The sequence below is a fragment of the Lygodium microphyllum genome, chromosome 1 (assembly GCF_053477565.2).
Source record: "Lygodium microphyllum isolate KBCC chromosome 1, Lygodium_microphyllum_v1.1.10, whole genome shotgun sequence".
NCBI lineage: Eukaryota > Viridiplantae > Streptophyta > Polypodiopsida > Schizaeales > Lygodiaceae > Lygodium > Lygodium microphyllum.
The window spans coordinates 3,513,332-3,531,308 of NC_141135.1; the positions used below are offsets into that span (position 1 = coordinate 3,513,332).

At 37.6% G+C, this 17,977-nt stretch overlaps 1 long non-coding RNA gene and 1 pseudogene across 4 annotated transcripts; both read right to left on the reverse strand.

The window, feature by feature from the left end:
* Positions 1–1,457: 1,457 nt before the first annotated feature.
* On the reverse strand, positions 1,458–2,524 carry LOC148040779 (uncharacterized; annotated as a pseudogene).
* Positions 2,525–10,745: 8,221 nt separating this feature from the next.
* Positions 10,746–16,826, reverse strand: LOC148040780 (uncharacterized). 4 transcript variants are annotated; one of them, XR_015688629.1, is made up of 3 exons: positions 15,889–16,676; positions 15,732–15,796; positions 10,746–11,020 (listed from the first exon to the last, which is right to left on the reverse strand). It is a non-coding gene; the product is annotated as an uncharacterized LOC148040780 (long non-coding RNA). The 4 variants fall into 4 exon arrangements; XR_015688644.1 differs by having other exon boundaries at positions 10,746–15,645; positions 15,889–16,669; XR_015688637.1 differs by having other exon boundaries at positions 10,746–15,645; positions 15,732–16,826.
* Positions 16,827–17,977: the final 1,151 nt, after the last annotated feature.

Consider the following 17,977-nt stretch of genomic DNA (forward strand, 5'->3'; position numbering starts at 1 on the left):
GCATAATATGCTTGTCAACTGGAAAAGAATAATAAACGATAGCAACATGATTCAAGGTAACCCAAACATCACCAAGAGTCAGTTGATGCTTTGTTTTGTGAAGAATATTGACAAGATTTTTTCTATTATATATAAAATCTTGTTCATGTAGACCCAAAACCTCTCCATTTGATAATTTGGTTGAGAGAGGCCATCCATCCCATTCAATCTTGTATCTGGTTCCATGTTTGTGAACATAATCAACTAATATTAATTTTCTTCATTGACTATCTCCATCTGATGCATGTCTAATAATAATAGGACCTATCATCGATGAAAGATTCTCATCCCACAATGTTGAGATTTTACTCCATTGTCTTTGGACAAAACTTGCATCAAATCGATTGCATGTGCAATGAGCAGCCACAACTAAGCATGGAAGTGCTTCATGAAGTGGATTTGCAACAAAGACTCTTGCATAACCACCAATTATACAAGTCTCAAAAGCATCAAAAATTACATCATAGGCTAATTTTCCTTCTCCAACTTTAATCATGCATGAAGTCCTACACTCACGCTCTAAAGACTTGTATCCATCAAACACAATAAGCATATCATCTTTAGGGTTCCACCTACAATCGAAACAACAAATGTCATAAAAGTTAAAAGTTAATCGAGAATATTTTTTACAGGCCCTTTTTTTTGCAATATGTTTACCTTATTCGCTTCTTTATGGTTGTCTCATCCTCCACCAAAGTAAAGGGAATCTTTCTTGCAATGCCATGTTTTTCTTTCTCCTTGTGATATATTTCAGCAATGGCATAAAAAATATATCCACGTATACCAGGTATGAAGTGGGTGGATTGTCTATGGGCTCTCTTTGTCATTGAGAGTGAAGGGCCATTGAGGTTAGTAGTGAGGAAATCATGCAACCTTGGTCCACTCCACATCTTTGTAACCTCAAACAAAGCTTTGGTATTTGCACTATATTGTTGGCCTCCCTTTGATCATAACATATTTGTAGCTATGTCTTGCAAGAAGTCCCATAGAGCACGTTTTCCACCAAATTTTCCCAATCTATGGGCTTCTACTATATTGTTATAATATCTCTTGACATCTATTTGATTAAGAGACTCCATGTTGGCTTCATGTAAGCTCCTTATTTTCACTGAAAGAGCTGCAAGATGAAGCTTATACTTGCATAATTTAAAAGTGAGTTCTCTTATATGCTTTTTGGCAACAAGAGTTGTTTGTTTGATTTGAAAGCATGTATTTCCATAATTCAGGTTTGCCCTGGTAAAAGGCTCTGAAAACCAAAGTTTGCCACTACATTGATCATCTAATAAATATTTCACATTTATGCACTTCTTGCTCACCTCAATTATGTGACTTCATAAACCCCAACATAACAAGTTTAAACTTACCCATGAATTTTCATAATCTTCATGGTCATTTAGAGATGAGGCCAATGGATCACTCTAAGTTGAATTTTCAGCCTTTGTAGAGACCATGAACTTGCTAAGAGATGTTTGTTTTGGATCATGTGCTATACCCTTTCAAGGACATCCACGCAATCCTGTGAGCCTTTAAAGGCTTGAATTTTTCATCCTCCTTCAAGAAAGCCTTTGTCTACAATATTGATTTTGTATGTTCTATCAAAATTGTATATAGATCAAACCTTGAAGGACACAAATGTAGCCACGTGTCATCGTACTTGCACCTTACACGAGAAAAGCTTTTGTCTTTGAAGTCATATAACGTAGCTTCAATGACATCAAAATCCTAATCTACATGAAAAGTAGACTTATATTATATAACGAATTTGATATTAAAAATCCACATCTAATGCACACCCTATTTTTCAATAGAAAGAACTGCACATATAAACTCAAACAACGAAAAAAGATAATACATTCATGTTCCTCCATGTAAGAATGTAACTTCTCTATTAAAGTCCCCATTTCTTTCCTGTCATCTAGTTCTTGATCAACTATAGTATGTTGTATACCCACTTTTGTAAGCCCTCGAAACACAAGATAAATTTTACCATGATGTTTATTCTACATGATGTGTGTTCTCATGAAGTTAGATAGACAAGTATATGCGGCATGCTTCCCTTCCACTGAGCCCTTTCCATACAATGAGTTACATTCGTTACACCAAATGCAAACTTGAGATTCTCCATTGATATATTCGCTATGCAATTCAAACCTATCATCCCTTGAGATTGTTAATTGCTTTAACTTTAGCCTTATTCTATTGCATTCATGTTTCCAAGTCTCAAGAGTGCTTGGACTTAACAATTTACTTTTTAGCTTTGAAGTGAGGTTGCTGAAAGTTTCATTTTGTTCCTCTACAACTTGTTCTAAACATTGTCGCTTATTTGGAGAGTGAGGTTCATTCGTCCCACTAGCACACCTCTTGATGCAAAATTGAAGATTATCACTAAGAGTTCATTGCTCCTCTTGTCACTTTTTAATAATATAATTTCCCTCGATGAAGTCAAAATATCCATCTATGAGCTCATCACCTTCAATGTGTTCATGAATTTTGAGCAAATGTAGGTTCGGATCCATCTTTTCTTAGTCTTAGAAAACCTAGATTTTCTTGAGTATTATCAAAGATTACTTGAATCTTGTAAAAAGCTCCATGAAATCCAAATGAAAAATCGCTTATTCAATTGTAAAACCCGCATTCAACAATAAATGATTGTTATGGGAGGATATCTTAATTGAAGGAGACAATGTGATATTTATAAGTGTTATCTTTATAAATTATATTATAATAAGCATCATGGAATGATTGTGGATTGAAAATATAAGTATCAAGATGTGATTAATAATAGTAAACTTCATATACGAGTCAAATGGCTTGAAGCAATCCATACAAATATTACTCCAACATGTGGAGCATTTACATTCAACGTGATGGCATGGGGATGGAGTATGATGCTCATGAGATGGTATTATATATTACAATTTACAGGTTGTATTCCACATTACAAACCACAAGTCTATTCTATAGAGTTTCACATAAAAGTGTGATCTATTTCGAGGCATCTTTGGATCCACGAGTCATAGAGACTAGTAAAACTAGACTAGATGTTTTACAAAATATGGGAAGAGATTGCAAGATGTGGATTATTTAGAAAGGGTGAGCTAGGATATGGCCCAGGTCTACAAGCGATCTTTGTGCATTTGTAGGATCAATGCCACACTTCATCCTCAAAAAGCCATCAAGATCTGTAAATGACACTCACATGGCCCTATCATCTGCCAACATGCAGTCCCTTGCCTTGAACTCTATTAGGTGCATGATCTCTTTATCTAGAGTATCTCTCGGTTCCCTATGTAACCACAAGCGTTGACCGAAGTACCAAAATTCAATGAGGTAGATGATGAGCGAGCCAATTGCATACAAATTTGACTCCTTACCATATGCAGACTAGCACAGTGGGTCGTAGATCTCAAGTGCAATCCATGGCCTTCTTTTCCTTTCCAATGCTCCTTTCCATCTATACTCATCTATAATGTGCATGGGATCATCTACCCCCCCACATTGCCAGTTGAGGGCTGGTGATCTTGTCATACTAGAAATAAGCATTAAACCCCAATCTATGATATCGATTCTAGGGGTGTTATCTCTAGTAAATTTCAATACCATATTGTTAGCATGCAAATCTGAATGGATGACATTGGCATTATGCATGGTCTTCATCTCATCTACTTATGCATGAATAATGTTCGGCATATTTTTTATGACACCCACAATTTTGTCCATCTCCTCTGCATGGGCACCATGTTAGGAGCAGGTTTGAATCCCATTGATGGCTTGTGCAAACGGTTGATTATTATTTTATATTTACATTCTTGAAAAGGACCCCACATCAATATATCATTTAGTGTACCACCATTGAAGAAGGGGAAGATTGTAACCCAAGGGGGCTCCAAAGTAAAGGCAATGCGTCACCCAATTGATGCATTAACCTTCAGCATCCCACGCTCCACTTGAAATTGTTGTAGTTTGGCATTATTGGAGCCCTTGTACATTTTAGCACAATATGCTAAATTTGAAGGAAAATAGCTAATATTTTATATGGTAGCTTCAACACACTATCCAAAGGCACCTTGACCAATAACTCTCCCTTGCTTGATAGCATCAAAGGAAACACCAATTGTTGGTGCACATTGGTGATTCCTCAATGTGTGTAATGCAGTTCTTGCCCTTAACAAATCACCTTGCTGCCTAGTGGGACCAAAACTAGAACTTGCATCTATGGTGGTCGTAAGACCCTTTGACAAAGAAATTGCAACAGACAAGTCCTTCGCCCTCTTTGAGCATGCCACCTCCTCTGTCCATTTCGTGTTCCATAAGGCTAGCTTCTCCCTTGATGTAGATGTTGGTGCTAATTCTTTAAGTTCTTCTAGCATCTTGGGTGCATTTCCAAGTAGTGTGCGACAAAGATGCAATTTTTTCTATGAATCCCAGAGCACATCAGTCTGACTAAGTGTGAAAGCCCTTGTTGCTGTGACATTGTATGCATGGTTGCACATGTCTGATTGCAAAAGATGACAAAAGCAACATCATCACTATTAACAAGGGATATTTGATGTTCAGTGCAAGATGCTGTGGCCTCTATCAAGCAAACACGGAGTGCTTTGGCAACGTTGAGGGCCATCGTAAATCACAAACTATCCACAATAAAGAAAGGCAAGCATATAAGCATGACAATGAAGGCTTAAACCTTGCACTTGCATATAGACATGACAAAAACTTGACAAAACCTATAATCACAGCAGTCATTGTGACTAGCAGAGACATGACATTTACTTCTATGATCGAGAAGGATAGCCACCTCCAACATGAAGACTTGGATTAGATAGTTCACAAGATGTTGTAGACACATGATTATAGTAGAGTAAAAAACACACATGTATACAAATAATTTTTTAGAATATTAAAAAAATGCTTGATTGCAATATATGAAAAACATTGAAAATGTAACATAGATTGCATTAGATCTTCAATTAAAAACATAATTGCCACTTATGATTAATTCAAATAAATTATTGTGACATGTGATATTTGATTAAAAGCATAATTTTGTAATATCAATATCAAGTTATACTAGTATTGCATGTAAACCTTGATTAAACTATGCAATTGCATGATACCATTCAGACATTGAAAATGTTACATAAACTACATTGAGTCGTAGTTCAAGAATATAAAAAATGCAAAAACATTACCACTTTTTTAAACAACTACATGTGTGAGGATATTTTTTTGGTCGAGTATACAACTTGAATGCCTATTCCATCAAACAAATACCAGCTAACTTACACATCAGGACATTGTGCAACCAAATATGCGACCAAATGTCCATCATTTATTCATCCATATCTAAGCCAAGGCACTATTTAGCTGAATTGATGACCAAGTGCCCATCCATATCCAATGGAGAAGGGAGGGTGTCATAGTTAAAATGACACCTCTATGTCGAGTTCACAACACAGTGCCAAGTCGATTGTGGTATGCCCACCAAAAGACACTCATTTTCCAAATTCACAACTAAGTGCCTATTTGGCAAGCACCTTTCAGCCCTACATACACTTATCACAAGTTAGAGGTATCATGACATGTATATGCTGAGTTCACATGACAATCCACATGTCCCACAAGTAACAAGACAACATGCATATACACCAAAACTCGAATATACAAATAATGCACGACAAGGAAGAAGCACCTTATGACATACATAGCGTATGCCAATCAACAACCTCTTACTTACAATGCATATGCGTATGAAGGGTACACATATACACCTAGTCACGAAAGCTCCTGAGCACACTTTGAATCATAGTAGTTTATACTTTTTGTAGATAACTTGCAATAACGAGGATAGAATCAACCATACAAAACACATAAGTAACATGCATATCAAAATACATAGATAACAAAGATGGGATCGATCATATTATAGATATTTTCTTTTATCTGCAAGCTTATTAAGTCACTAGCTACTCATATAATTTGTGGATGGCTCTTTAAAGCTTTGCCATGCCCTAAAACACAATTACTAGTTGGTTTTGTTACTTCAAGAACTAGCACCAATTCTTAAATAAAGGAAAATGATTTTAAATATCACACAAATCTTTATTGCTCGAGGGGACACATATTTATGGAGAGTAAATAGCACCTGCCATGGGAAGAAAATGTGTGGTAACAAGAAACCCTTTCAATCTAGAATCTTTTAGTTAGCCACATTTTGAATATTCCCTCAATTGTATAATTGGAATTACCTTTTTAAATTATTATGAGTCACACAAACATAAGTTCTTAAATAACATTGTTCTAAAGAGGAGACAATGAAATAGAAGACAATATGCAATAAGGAGTTGTATGCATAGGTTGGAATGCATGTCACACATGTACTTTATAATAGTGGTTTCTTGTGTGGATACAACCTTTTGCAGAACATGCTACCTTTTTCTCCAAAAGAATTCGACGTGTTCTATGTAGTGCATATTGAACACTTAATCCTTTTTTGCCCTCCTCATCGATGATAGAGTGCAATCATGGATACAATAACTTCTAGGAGGAGACATAGCTAAGAACATACGTTATTTTTTTCCATTGAGAACACAATTATCTCAAATTTCATTTTCAACATGATGTAAACTTGGGATGGCGATTCTACATTGCTCTAGTAATAATTGTTGTTTGTCTTTTCTAGGTCTCCCCATCCTAAAATCATATATTGAGCAAACCTTAAAATTTTGGCATGCTGCCAAAAACTTATAGAAAGACAGGCTAAACAAATGTAATACTTCAACTCATAAGTACACTCATTTTTCTTAAAATATTAGTATTTCAAAGCTAAAGCATTGAGCAAGCTTACCTATTGAATATAACACCCTTATATTTGCAGCAACTTCTTCTCAATGCACCATAAGCTCCTTTATGTTTCCAAAAAATGTCCCTCATCTACTTGCATTTCCTTGCAATATAATCAAGTTAAACAACATCAAAAGGTTTTCTAGTCAAGTGTTGTAGATATTATTCTAAGTTCGTAGTGCTCCATTTAACATGGTCTATTCAACAGTAAAATGAAACTCCTTGCATGATGAAGAGTTCTATCATCTAATATGCAAAAACCAAATGATTAGCTTATCAACCAATATTCTAATGCCTATTATCTTCCTCCAAAAAAAGGTTAAGGATGAATCACTAGTGAGGATTAATAATAACAAGGGAAAGGTTGAGCCTTTGAGAAGGCAATGCATCAGATGCTGTCAAATCCTAGAACTTGAAAGCACATAGCTTAAGGAGCCCTCAAGGATAAGGCAATGCAATGGCTGACATTAATACCAAAAACAAATTCTTGAGGAAGCCATCAAGTAGGTGAGCACTAAGGCCCGATTCAGACTGTGCGGACAGCCACATAAGTGCAGGCTCGTGATGCTGACGTGTTGAAAATGGATTCGTCAAGATGATTTCCGTGTGAGGATATACATGTCCGAGCTTAATCTAGCGGACAAAGCCCATTACCTTTTCGGAATAAAAAGGAGCTGTGAGATTTGGACCCTTGCCAAGATCGTGTGGCCTTTACATTGCCACATAAACCAACAATCCGAGCAAGAACTTGTAATATGCATGGCCGGCTGTTCGATATATTCACATACAATACAAAAAAAGCGTGCATCCATCCGCGATTGTGCAGACGGCCACATAAGTGCAGGCTCGTGATGCTGACGTGTTGAAAAGGGATTCGTCAAGATGATTTCCGCGCGAAGATATGCATGTCTGACCTTAATGTACCGGACAAAGCCCATTACCTTTTTCGGAATAAAAAGGAACCACGAGATTTGAACCCCTGTCAAGATCGTGCAAGCTTTACATTGCCACATAAACCAACAATCCAAGCAAGAACTTGTAATATGTATGGCTAGCTGTTAGATATATTCACACACAATGCAAAAAAAGCGTGCATCTGTCCGCCATTGTCTAAACCGAGCCTAAGTACTATCTCCTTAAGGGGGGGGGGGTGATTGTGGTAAGTGGCCAACATCGATAGAGCAATGATGGAAAAGGAGGTAGAGAGAGTAGTATACATCAACAACATGTCAAGAATATAACAAAATTATTGTGGGGACAGTTGTACGACGACTGTTATTGTTATGGGCCATGATATCCACCACGCTGCGGAAGCGACGAGTCTGTTGAACGAAGATGAGATGCAGGAGATTCAACAGAAGTGGGCTCATGTGATGAGGCCATAGGAGGGTTTGGAACTTTTGGTCGTGTGATGAAGAAGAAGAAGAAGAAACCTCCGCAGCGACACTAAAGGGATGCTCCAAAGGAGAAAGAGGCGCCTTGGTGAGAGGCAGAGTGACCATAAGGGCAGACACGTAAGTTATGCGGGGAATGAGTCTGGTGCATAATCAACGCTTGTAAAAGAAGAGGGAGTTTGGAGAATACGTTTGAACCGTGGAACAACAGCACGAGACCTAGAGGTCCTCGTCACACAAGCCAAAGCACTGATAGGTGTAGGAGGAAATACTAAGAGGTATAGGATTATTTCCAGTCACTGGGAGAATGCCACCCCGGGAGGAGGATTTGGAGGTAGGGCTGGGGTCACAGCCATTAGGGAAGTCCACCACTCAGTAGTTTAATAGTTTGGAGGCTGATTTGGAATGGGTGCCTCATGTAAAGAAGAGTTTTCTTGGGAAGAGTGAGGGTTAATGGCAAGTCCTCATAAAATAAAACATCTCTGTTAAATACAAAAGTGTGAATGTTAGGATTATATAAGTGATAACTTTTTATACCAAAGTGATCCCCATAACCGACAAATGTACACTTTCGGCCTATGAAGAGATTTTATTCCACTTGTCAGAGGGAATTAGTGAGTAACTTGAGGTGCCAAAAACCCTCAAGTCAAAGATATTAGGTTTAGAATCATACCATCATTTGTAGGGTGTGACTAGGTAACTGGTTTTGTAAATAGCATGCCATAGCAATGGCTTCTTCCCAATAAGAGAGGGGAACACCGGCAACTCAAAGCATATCATGAGTGGAGTTTATTAAGGTGTGGCTTTTTCGTTTAGCCACGCCCTTTTTTTGAGCTATATAAAAGATAGTAAACTGATGAATGATACCCAAAGTGCGGCAAAAAATCGGCAAACTCATTGGAGACATACTCACCTCCATTATCAATTCAGATGGCCTTGAGTTTGTAAGGAAGTTGACATTCCACCATATGCAAATAGTGTTTGAAATGTGTAAACACCTCAAATTTCTGTTTAAGAAAATAAACCACTGCATAATTGGAGTAATCATCAATAAATGTAAGGAAATAATCATGGCATGTAAAAGATGTGGTGGGCATCAGGCCACAAAGATCAAAACGAACCAACTCAATAAGATGAGTAGTCCATGTATGAGATTTGGAGAACTTCGCTCATGTCAGCTTTCGAAAGATACAAGCCTCACATATATCCACTAGAAGTAACGGGGTCACTGAAATCATTGACCATATGATGCTTTTGCAAAGTCTCTTAACATATCTACATGCTTACTAGCCTTAAAAAATCTTAAAATAGTGTCTTCCATACATTGAAAATCTAAGATGAAAAAAGAATATGCAAAGCCATACCAAGATCACCTCCTTAGTGATTTCATCATAATGAGATTTTAAGTGTTTTAAAGTTGTTGCATTCATCTTATTACAATGGCCAATTATTTGCGTCACATGCAGGGTAAATGAAATGAGGGCATGCTCACGAGTCTTTCCATCTTTAGAAATAGGAGCTTCAAAACCCAGCACTTGAGTCGATGATACGGCCTACACACTCAACCTGAGAGGTCCCAATAATCATGTGCTTGATGAAGTCATGTTGACCAAGGGCATCAATAACAACACAATAGTACTCCATTGTTTCAAGTTTCCAAAGAGAGATATCAATGATGGAAATGCTCGCACTTGGCCTTTAGCTTATTTAGCAGCAGCCAGGCATACTTGAATGATCTCTTGTTGTGCTAGTTGAATGACCTCTTGTTCATCTTAGCTACTTCTTTCTTGAACCATCCGAGCACATTTAATGAGTCACTAAAGTGTTTGATGTAAAGGCCTATCCTCTTCATTTCATTTCAAGCCATTAGATTTTCAAATCATTTGATCATGCACTTACACCAAAATTGCATGACATGCTATGGGTATCAAATCCATCCCTCTCTTGCCTTAAGCATTGCATATGCTGCTACAATCTTTGGATCTCCAAACTTGCTTAAAGAATCCATTGAACAAATGGCATTTGCATTGAAGATAATTGGAGATGAAGGATAACTTATTAGTAGTCTAGCAGATTGTCCTATCTTTTCCTTTGTGTTGCATTGATTAAGAAAAGTGTAAACCTGTCCATTGACTTCACTACTAAACATATGAAGAGGTGCACCAAAAATTGTACTTACTACTGAAAAAACAATCAAGACAATCAAATATACACACTACAAAGTATACAAGATCTCATACCAAGTTTCATTGCCACACTTTATCTAGCACACTACCTTCCTCAACTCCATCACATACAATTTCATAGCTGATAAGAAAGAACACCTTTGAGGAGCCTTTGAGGGATTATAGAAGTTTGTAGATGTGCAACTTCCAATACTCTCACTTTTGTTTGCTGTTGCGTAGACACTTTAGTACTTTCACCTTTGACAACAACTTGTGGGGAGAGTCATAAATAATTGAAATACCCATAAATATAGATTTAGAAGTTGCAAAATAAAAAAGTGAATACATTAAACCAAATCTAAGGTTACTTCATTAGATGACTTGTCAATACAGTGCCAAGGTATGTGTGTTGTTGTTGCTACATAGGCAAGTGCATTAACTTTGGCACATTTAACAATAATCCCTTCAAATCCTAGGGGTGAATTGTCTTCACTGACATGGATTTCTTGTAGAATATCATGTTGGAATATTGTGCCAGTCTACTAGATAGGTTGGAGCATCTTTTGCTGTGAATAACTAGACCTGAAATGAACAAAAAGAACTTTAGAACATGTCAAATTTTATCTAAACTTTGAGGCAATCCTCAACACAAGAAAGCATTTCACACATTTTATGAAGCAAAGTTTGTTTAGGGTTTCTCCACGGAGAGAGAGAGAGAGAGAGAGAGAGAGAGAGAGAGAGAGAGAGAGAGAGAGAGAGAGAGAGAGAGAGAGAGAGAGAGAGAGAGAGAGAGAGAGAGAGGACGATCATAGTGTGCAACTTGAAGCTTTGTTCTTTATAGAGGTTTGAAACTTTAGGCAACTTGGTGCATGTTTAGTGGGAGAGTGATAGAGATGCCATGGTGAATTCAAACTTCAAGTATGACGGGAGGGAGAAAGAGAGTGTGTATGTGTGTGCACATGCACACACTCATGTTTCAGAGAGAGAGGAGCATGAGAATACGTCTGTTTCAATCTCATTTTAATTTAGGGAGAAAGAATGTTGTAATTATAAAATAATGGAAAGGGTATTAGGGCCAAGACACACATAGGTCAATTGACCTATGCAAGTTGCAAAAGTAGCTATTGACTTGCACAAGTCCAATAACTCTCTAAACTTTAACCCCACAAAATAAGGAACCTCAGCTAGTAGGTTTACTCTATTGACTCTCCAAACATGGAAGTTTGTTGAGCATCAGATTGTCTCTCTCACCTTTGATTGTGGTTTCTCTCTCATCTGTGTAGCACATCAAGCTCCAGGTCCATTATGAACTCTATCTATACAAGGATGTTGCCTCACTATTGCAGTCCACGTTCAATTGCATTCTTAGAAGTTAGGAACTTACATGTGGTACAACTTTTAGGAGTCATCTCATACACATGTCAAATCAACTTGTGGAGATGTTGGAGTGTTGAAGAGCATGTGGTCTCATGTGGTCACCATTTGGCTACACAACTGCAATACTCATACCACTAAACATGTCCATACCCAAGGCTTTTGGATGCCTTGCTTATGCAACCTCCATAAACATTCCAAGAGCTCTAATGGCACCTGCCTATAACTCTTGGCTCCCATCACATCTAAGTAGTTCCATTGCCTACAATTGACAACTCCATCACTACATAAGTGGAAGGCATTATTCGAGACCCCTTTTTGGTGAGAAAATCCTAGCTAGTTTTATGAATTAATCATACCCTTATGTAAAAAATATACACACGAAATATAGATACTACTTTTATGAATAAATTTATGTATCTTAAATTTTTTCCTTCTGTGAATGTATATCTATGTAAGACTATCTTTTTTAAAATTCCCTTCTTTTGAACTCACGTGATGCACCTTTTTATACATAGTAACTTACCTGAGACATCTCTATACTTTGGTATTCCCTCTTGTTTTGCCTTCTTTTTGGTTGAGTTTTGGGGGCTGATTTGCAATCATTTACATCAGCCCATTCTCCTAGATTTTACGTAAGTATATTGTCATTATGGCCAGTTCTTCAAATGGTAGTGTAATTTTTAATCTTGAAAATCTTAAAGGCACAAACTTCACCTATTAGAAGATGTAGATATGGCAGGCACTAGTTCAAAAGAAGCTAGTTAGGCCTTTAAAAACCAAGAGTGTAAATCCTGAAGGTAATCTCTTCTTCTCTCCCCTCCTCTCTCTTCTATGTCCTCTTTCTACTCGTGTTACTTTCTCTTTTTACTCTCTTCTCTCTCATCTCTCTACTGTCCTCTCTCTTTGCTCTCTCCTCTCTCCTTAGTGGGGCAACACTAGACATGAAGGAGTTAGAGAGAATAGACTCTAATATAGCTCCTCCTAGTGGGGCAACAATGGATGTGAAGGAGTTAGAGAATAGACACTAATATAGCTCCACTCCTAGATACATGCCTAAATTAGTACATACTATAAAGGTATTATAAGAAAGCTTCCAAAATTAGTGAAAAATGGGGTAAGTGTCTAACATGATAGATAAGAGTTTTCCCTAATATAAAATTTCTAGCATAAAAAAGTGGACTATGATATTATACAATTGGCTAAGTGTGTTTTTGCTAGAAGAAAGTAGCATGTTAACCAAAACCTGAAAAGTCATGTGGCATCTAAACAAGGTTGGCCAAGATGCACCTTCATCATCCACTAGTGCTTTACTTCTTGTATCTTGGTGATTCATGTATCTCATGGATAAAAAAGAAGCAACTCACTATGGCCACACCTACATGTGAAAGCGATTATAGAGCATCCTTCATAGCTATAGTGCTTGTTTTCCTCAAATACCTATGGTTGACTTGGGTATTGCACCATAATCCTCCAACACCATATTCACTAAGAATGAGAGTTCATTGGTAGTTGTGAGAGCCTATTATTGCGTACTCACATAAAATACATTGAGATGCATTATCATTATGTCAAATAGAGTCTCCGTGTAGAGACTATTAACTTTGAAAATGTGCTAGCACAATGTAGTGCATGTTGCAAATTTATTTAACAAGTCTTTATCTCATAAGAGGTTTAAAGATTTTCACAAAACTTGAGGCTTACTTCCATTTGTGGATTTTGATTACAACCCATAGTTGCTAGGAACTTTCTTTATGCATTTAGTGTCACCTCACCTATTCACCTCATGACTTTAGTAAATTCTTGTTCCCATGTCACGGTAGCAATGTTTAAACAGCGTAGGAGTACTAGGCCACTTTTTCCCTCTTTACAATGTCTTTTTCCTAAAATTCCTTAGTAATATTCTTATTATTTTTGTGTGTCCTTAAGCTTCATGGTCTCTTTGATAAAATTCAGATGCTAATTAGCGCACAAACAATTGCTAATTCGCATGTAAGAAACTACTAACTAGTAGCTCCTTATATAGACAATTATTGCTAGCTAGCCATGGTAAAAATTAGGGGTGAATTTTAGCCCAAATGCCATTTTTTGGAGGTTTTGTTTGTCACTGGGATAATGTTTTAGGCTTGAAAACAACAAAAGATAGCCTTGTATAAAAATTTATATATTTTCACTTAAAATTCACCCAAAAAATCTTAAAAATAGGGTTTTCTCTTAATATCACCCAATTTTCTAAACTTCTTACTAATGATCAATCAAACATTCACTCGTCTATCTATAAACTAAAAATCATGGGGGTCCCTTATTCATAGGTAACTGCTAATTAGCATACATACATGAATTAGCATACGACTACTAATTAGCATACAAGTCAACGTACATACAATTATGCTAACTAGCATAAACTACATATAAGAATACTAGACTTATTTGTATATAGGTTACTGTAAAGAGCACTGTTAACTAGCATGTAGGAGATTGTTAACTAGCACATAATTGCTTTAAATGGAAGCATAACTAACAAGAGATAGTAATTACATGATAGTAGGCATCTCAATAAAGATATTCCACTTTAGGTATCCTACTTTATACATGGACATGATTGGTCAAAAGTACTACTTTTCAGCCTCTATTTTTTTCTTAACTACTAAGCTTCCTAGAATAGAGTAAACTTCCAGGGCCAATAACTTCAAATTCAGATGTACTCCTACTTTTCAGCCCTGAATTTTTTCTTAACTACTAAGCTTCCTAGAATAACGTAGACTTCCAAGGCCAATAACTTCAAAATCTGCCAATAGCATTTGCTGATGTAAAAAGAGAAAAAATTTCTAAGATCACTCTCCATACTCTCACCGTTGGGATTGAGGAGATTCTCATTCTATGCTAAATTATATGTGCTCCAATCTTAGCTACCTACTTTCCCTAATTTTCAGGAAGTACTACAAGACATACACAACTTGGAGGGTAGATATAGAAAAATCCAACTGTTGGATCAAGTTGTTGTCTTCTACACAATTGTTCTCTACTCATGATCTACATCTTGATGTTTGGATTATCAAGATCTTACTCTAACTTACACTAAATCAATATTTACTAATTATATGCAATTTTCAGGAAAAATAGTAGTCGGCCAGATTCACAGCCATACATATTGAGCTAGTCTCAATGCATTGTATGAGGGACTATATGTGAGAGTCGGAGAGTGGTGAAGCGAGAGAAGACTTGATTCATATTTCTTATCATTGTACTTCTCATCTTCGATCAATACATGATCTCTTTAATGTGTGTTCGATCACCTTTATTGTCATTACATTGTTTGCTTCCACTGCTATCTACTTGATTATGAATTCATTCCAATCACTTGTTCGTGTCATTTGGTTATCATCTACTTTGAACCGTGTGATTTGAAGTGCTGGGCACCTCATTCTCAGAGTTTTATCACTTTTTACCATGTGTGCCTACTACAATCCTATGACCCGACCCTAATTTGAAATCCTACAAAACCACAAAGGGGTACCTTGGTTAGAATAACACTATCTTTTTAGCAAGAAAACAATTACTAATGGGAATAAAGAGAGTCACGCATCACCACACGATAAGTTCAGGAGTGAAGACGATACTGCCTGCGACTGTCATTTTCTCTTGTGGACATGGTCACAAACTTGGGAGGCTACTTGAAGCATCGATGTGAAAGCCACAATGTCGTGTTAATTTTGATAACGTGTTGCATGAGAATGTCGAAGGAGCCACACCATTGGTGATAGGTGCCTCTATAATGAGGGCATGTTGATGAAAACATATCGAGTGACCCTTTAAAAAGGGGTTGCCTATTTCTACACATAAATAGGAACTTCACAACCAATTCCCTTGCTTAACAATGTGAAAATCTAATATGATGAAAAGCAAGTAAAAGACGTACCTTTCCTCTGAGGGCACGTTGATGAAAACATATTGAGCGAGCCTTTTAGAAGAGGTTGCCTATTTCTATACCCATAAATAGGAACATGAAGCCTAGGAATTTCACAACTAATTCCATGTGAAAATCCAATATGATGAAAAGCAAGTAAAAGACGTACCTTTCCTCTGAGGGCATGGCAAAGTTCCTCTGCATTTTGAGCTGGACAATTACATTGCTAGGTTCGTGCTACTATACATATGAGCTCTAATACTATCCTACAACAACATGGGTGTGTGTGTGTGTGTGTGTGTGTTATAGGTGCCTAGAGTGCGGATGGATGTGGCTTAGGGATGGCATAGAGATATTTTTGGGTGGGAGCATAGTGGGCAAGAAGCATGAATGATGAGATGTTGTTTTGGGTTGTGTAGTAAGATGCACTCAAAGCACATTTTCTTCAATTATGTGGCCGAAATACATTGAAGTTCATTATTAGAATATTAAAGGGCTAAGCAAAGCAGGATGTAGACTTCCACGAGGCAGCATAATGATAGGAGTCCAGTGACGCTTTGGAAGAGAGGCGAAGGTACAGGGGGGGCGGAGAGAGAGAGAGTCAGTCAGGTGGTGAAGGAGATCCAGAGCTCGATGTCGCGGGTGGTGATGGCGGAGCGCATGAGGGAGGAGAGGCGCTCCCACAGGGCCTGGGCCAGCAGGAGGGCCACCCTGAAGCGCCATGGCAGCCACGGCCTCAGCTGCCTCTGCAACCGAGCGAAAAGCATCCTCCTCCTCCTCCTCCTCCTCCTCCTCAGTGGTGTCCCATCATCACCCAGTGAGCTTCCTCTGCACTCACTCATTCCTTGTGTATTCATACAGAGAGAGAGAGAGAGAGAGAGAGAGAGAGAGAGAGTGTGTGTGTGCTTTCGTACCTGCAGAGCTTATGATTCTCACACCACAGCGCGAGAGAGAGAGAGAGAGAGAGAGAGAGAGAGAGCGAGATCTTTTCGTGACGCCTACACCTACCTCCTATCCGAACTGGCCGTCTGATCGTCGTCGACTCCCCACATCACAAAGCTCGCTTTGGCTTTTCCTCCGGGGCCCTCTCCCTTTGCTTTATCTTTACGTATATTCTCCCGAGTCTTATCCATTTCTATAACCCTCACCCAGATTGACCACTCTACCCACACGCAACTTCCCCATTCAACTTCATGTAGACCGGCTTGTCAAACTCTCCTATCTATGCTCTCTCTCGGGGACACAAAAGAGTGGTTCCACCCTAGGGCCTACATCATTGCCAATTAAAAAACATTGCTTCCAATACAAAATACCCTAGGGCCTACATCATTGCCAAGAAAATACCTTGCATCATTGCCAAGAAATCCCTAATTCCAATCCAAAATACCCTACATTATTGCCAAGATGCTAGCCATTTTCTTATTTTGACATCCTTCCACATGAAAAGTGACTCATGCAAATCCCTTTGTATTCTTGGAATCATTTGTGCCAACATAGATAGTTTTATGGGTGGGAAAATTTGGCTAGTAGTAATAGCCTTGCTATTGCCAACATTGCCTCACAAAACTATAGTCTTGCCTTTACTAACATAGAATCCTTTTTCTTCCTCTTCTTCTTCTTTTGCATATGGCCGAAGTTTTTTTTTTTGGGGGGGGGGGGGGGGAATCTCAACTTCTTACTAAATATTTACTAGGCGCTCTGCACCTAGATTCTCCCAACACTTCACACCAGTGTTTGAAAGCATGTATCATGTCATAAGAGGGTTTGTAGAAAGTTGATATGAATCTCAAAAGCTTTCGCAACTTAGACTAACACAATTCCAAAGCCAAAGAACCCTTATGACCATTTCTAAAAGTTTCTCAAAGACAAACACCCGATCATGACATCATACTATTCGTACACATTGAACCTATCATTTAATGGTGATTTCTATTCATTTTGAGCCTATCATAGCATGCATATTATCCTCACACATTGAGCCTACAACATTACATCAATTTGACAATCCATAAACTGTGTTGAGAATGGATTCTTCCTCTTCTTGTCCCTCTCCCCTCCCCCCTTATCTCTTTCCCCCTCTCTCTAAATTAATAATGAATAACATATCTGCATAATTATATATGTATAATAATTCAATTCAAATACAATGATACATCTTTTATTAATAACCAATTAAAATATTAATAAATAATACCTATTAAATTATATATATATATATATATATATATATATATATATATATATATATATAGAGAGAG